This window comes from Echinops telfairi, unplaced genomic scaffold (assembly GCF_000313985.2).
Source record: "Echinops telfairi isolate 266 unplaced genomic scaffold, ASM31398v2 ScPeMD7_7469;HRSCAF=8507_0, whole genome shotgun sequence".
Classification (NCBI taxonomy): Eukaryota; Metazoa; Chordata; class Mammalia; order Afrosoricida; family Tenrecidae; genus Echinops; species Echinops telfairi.
In genome coordinates, this window is record NW_022111372.1 from 31,663,108 (window position 1) to 31,667,995 (window position 4,888).

A 4,888-nucleotide genomic window follows, 5' to 3' on the forward strand; every position below is an offset into this window, starting at 1 on the left:
ATTGAACTTGAAGGGTAATGAAAGTCCTTGAATGTGTAGCCAGCTGGTTAGATGTGATAGACCCCTAGGGTTGTGGTGGAGTACGCATTGCTCAAAATTATTGGATCCAAAGTCAGTGATTCAAGCCCACCAGCTTCTTCTCAGAAAAGAGATGAATCCTGTAAAGATTCAGTCTTAGAAATGCTAGGGATAGTTCTACTCTGTCCTACAGGGCCATTTGGAATTGGAGCCAATTCAATATCAGAAGGTTTTGTTTTGTATTTTGGTTAGTAGTGATCATGGCCTGAACCCTTGAGCTTATAGCCTGTGTTCTGAGAAACAGAGGAAATCCCCTGAATTTGAAGCCATATGACCAAACGTGAGGGTGGTTCAGTGAATTTTCACATCTGTAGCTACTGTCTAGAGACTTGGGTCGATTTGATAACTTAGAGAACTGTGCCCTTCCTTGGCCCAATTGTGGTAGTTGGTGTCAGAAGTCATTTCCATACCCATGTGCCATGGCTGTGATATAGCCAGATCTCACAGGGAGAGGATAATATAAACTTCATATTTGGGGTTTTTTTTTTTTAGGCTAGGTTCTCTAGAGAAGCTATGTCTATCTTTATAACTACATTTATATCTATATATTTATATCTATACCTATATCTATCTATCTATCTATCTATCTATCTATCTATCTATCTATCTATCTATCTATCTATCTAATCTACCTAGCTCTCTGTATGTGAAGAGAGAGAGAAATTTATATCAAGAAAATGAATCACACAGTTGTAGATGCTGGTACAGTTTAAGTCTATAGGTGGGGGTGTCTCCTGACTCATGTAGTTGTGAGAGCTGACAAATCAGGAACCAGCAACAGGCTGATGGGTGCAGAGGTGGATGGATCCAAGGTCAACAGGTCAGGCTGGTAGCAGCAGAGTCGAATGAATCGAGGGTTGTCAGGCCATCTGATGGGTCATTGGCTCAAGTCCAAAGAATCGGAAGTCAACGGGTTAGATGCAGGATCCAGAACCAACAAGAAGCAAAAGAGCTCTCCACATTGATTACCTCTGAGGAAATTTCATCAGGGCTGTGACCTGAGTAAAGGGGTTGTACTCCACTGTACTGATGGGGAACTCACACCAGACTCCATTGTGGAGTTGACGGCATTGTATTACATAACATCATAGGAGAAGAGTAGGTTATAAACTGTCAAAACACTGAGCGTCCTGACCCAACAAAGTTCACATGAAACAACTATCACAGGACCCTAACACACAATCAAGTTAGTATTTCTCAGGTCACCAAACCTCTGTTGGTCATGGGAAATAGCTTCCTCCCAGGCTTAGTCAGATCCTCTCCTCATTTCTAGGTTCTGGGTTCACTAATCCAGGAGAATCCTTTCATTGTTCTCTGTCGTGTGTATCTCTTTCCCATTAGCACTGGAACAGCTTCTGGCTTAAATTCAAGTCTTCAAATTCAGGAATTCAGAATATATGCAGATAATTCTCAGGTTTTTATTTACAATCAAATAAAGGTCCATTATCTGCACTGTCCTCCCAACGTGTGTACAAGCATTCTGGTGGCTCAACTAATTAAGTGCTCACCAGTGAGGTGAAACCTTGGTGGTTCAACTCCACTCTTTCTCAAAAGAAAGGCATAGCAAACTATTTCCCCAAAGCCATAAAAATCTCTATGGAGCACAGTTCTACTGGACAGCCCTGTGGTCACCACGAGTCAACATCGACTTGATACCAGCAGGTACTGGTTTTACAGGTCTGTTGTCCCCAACAAAAACACTTTTCTGTCCAGTATTGGAAAATGAAGGTGGCTCCTTCCCTGCCAATGTCCACACAGGGTCCTGCTACACCTGCTCATCACTAAGAGATATTGTTTTTCATACTAGTTGGCCCCCTGACAGTAGGTTACATACTATGGTTTTAAAAAGCCCATAGAGAGACACTCATGCTTTTAGAGAAGAGAATAATTTCTAGGTTCAGTACAATTTGAAAGAGTCTGCTAAGAAGATTTGTTTGGTTTAGCCAAAAAATGCACAGAATGCCAATGAAATTTGAATTTCAGATAACACATAATTCTTTCAGGATAAGTCTGTCTTGTGCACTATTTCAGATATACTTATCCAAAGGAATTATCCATTGTGTAGCTGAATTCCAAATTTAACTGGGAGTTTTAACATGGGTTTTAACCACGTCCTCATCACACATCTAATACCGATACAGGTCACGGTAATCATTCCCTACCTCCACCATTAGTTCTCACCCCATCTCACCCCAGGCTTCCTTGTAGGCTTAGCATCTTCTGTTTAAGCGACATGGGGGACTACACAATATGGATAAGGGGGATCATTAGGGCATTTAAAAATAGGTGGCAATATTAATTGGTCAACAGAATAAGCAAGAGAGTCAGGCACAGGAAAGGATATGGAATGTGATTAGCTGCTTCCTTTGCCATGAGATAAGAAAAAATGCAGAGTGCCCAGCTACCACGAGGAACATTTGACCAAGGAGTTTATAGAAGAATCTAGTTCAAAAGGAGGAAAATAGAGAACATAATTTCAAATTCTCATGGATCCCAAACTTTCTGGAGCCAAGGGGACCAGATGCACCCCTGAAACTATTGCCCTGAGATCATCTTTAAAATGTAAACAAAAAATATCACTTGAAGTATTCTTAAAACCAGACAATAAAAATCAAAAATAAAAGACAATAACTTAACTTGTAAAAGAGGTCTCTGTCTTGAGCATATCCTCTTTAAGAACCATTTATATCAGATCGAAGTGACAACAAGAACTCAAGATTAGAGGAAACTAACGGGACAATGAGTTTATGTGAATGGGGAAGAAATAACTCAGAAAGGAGGGTGAGAATGGTTGGGTAACTCTAAGAATGTAATCTGTGTGACTGAATTGTTCAACTGGACATGGTTGAGCTGGTATACGCATTATTGTACATATTCTCAACAACAACAAAATAAACTTCAAAAAATAAGATGTGCGATAGATAGTATCCAAACTCTATAATCCATATGGACAGGACTTAGTTGGTGCCTCACTTAGATGGCCGCTTATTAGAAAACAAGCCTCTACGACCTCAGACGCTACTCTTTCTGATCACTGGATCCACCTCATTTCTTCACCACCTTTCCTTGTACTTGTTTTCTGTCAGATGAGCACACACCAATAACCCCATCGAACTAGGAAATACCTCAGAAAGCTCCACCTCCGCTCCTGGCTCTCCACACAAAAACTCCCTTTCCATTTTGACTGAGGCAGATGTGCCAATGTAAGAGTGTACGTGTGTGAGTGCATGTCTGTCTGCAGGAATACACATGAGTACACGTGTGTCTTGTGTGAGTGCACATGTAGGTGTATGTGTGTCCTTGGGGTGAAGTTCATGAAAATCAGAAGCTTGTTCAGCATTAGTCAGAGGCCGAGAAACAAATATGGGGTTGAGCGTCTCCATCTGAGAGGGTGAACAGCTTTGACGGGAAGCATTCCTTGTTCAGAAATGAGCCAGAAGCCTGGAATGCCACCCACCAACCCGCTCCCAACTAGAACTCAGGGGTTATGCAGAACATTTCATTACTCTGTTTGTCTGTCCATCCTCACCGCACCCCAACCTACAAAGAAGGAGAAGGAGAAAGAATTTGAGACCAAAACAGCTTCCTGTCTCTGAGCAAGAGAGTGACTTGGTCAAGTCACTGGGCTTGGCCAAGGTTAGGGAAATACTTTGAAGATTAATGGACCCGTATAAATGTTTATTTGTTATGTTTTCTCCTCAGCCATTAAACAGAGCACAGAATGCTTGCATATAAAATACAGCAAGGAGGCCTTGGTAATAATTAATGTCTATAAAGGTGTCATTATCAGATTCAATCAGTCTATAAAGAACTTTTTATCAGAACCAAAGGGAGGCTGTGCCTTGGTATGTGATCTGGAATCATCACTGCAAGGGAAACAGAACATCTGGGTGAAGAATTGACACACTTATTGGGGAGGATCAAGGGAATGCTTTTGGAGAACCCAGATCCCTCAGGGGAACATTTCCACACCTGCTTGAAAAAGGATGAGCCCCCAGGTTGACCTGCTTTCGCAGCCCATCAGAGGAGACCTTCCTAAGGACACATGAGGTAGAATATCCCACCACCTCTCAAAGGCAGGGTGTTAGAGAAACACACTTTGTATTGGTTGACAAGAAAAGGGGCCAATCCACCCTCACATCCTCTCAGAAATGAAACTAATAGGATTTTATATGGAAGAGATAGAGTCACTCTATCAAAAAGAATTGGCCAAATTTCAAGTATTTCAAGAGATTAAGAATCGATGGGACTGAAGGAAGAAGTGCAAGCTACCTTAAAGGCATTACCGAACAAAACCCAAGTCTCCAGGCATTGACCGAATGCTTAATGTTTCCTTGGTTGATGAAGCACTGGAAGCACTCACTAGTCTAGGGTAAGAAATTTAGAAAACGGCAACTGGGAAAACCTACTGGAACAGATCCATATTTTTGCTCATTTCAAAGAGAGGTGCCCCATTCCATTAGGCTCACCTTCCCAACACGATCGCTGAAGACAAAGTGGGTGCATTAGCAAATGTGGTCAAGAAAGTTGATGGTGCCTGGCTATCCAAAGATATAGTGTCTGGAGTCTTAAAGGCTTGAAGATAAACAAGAGGCCATCTAGCTGAGAAGCAATAAAGCCCACATGGAAGACGCACACCAGTCTGTGTGATCACAAGGTGTTGAAGGGATGAGGTATCAGACATCAAAGAACAAAAAATAAAATCATTCTGAATGAGGAGGAGTGCAGAGTGGAGCCCCAGAGCCCACCTGTAGGCAACTGGACATTCCTTTAGAGAAAGGTCACAGGGAGGAAACAATCCAGTCAGGAT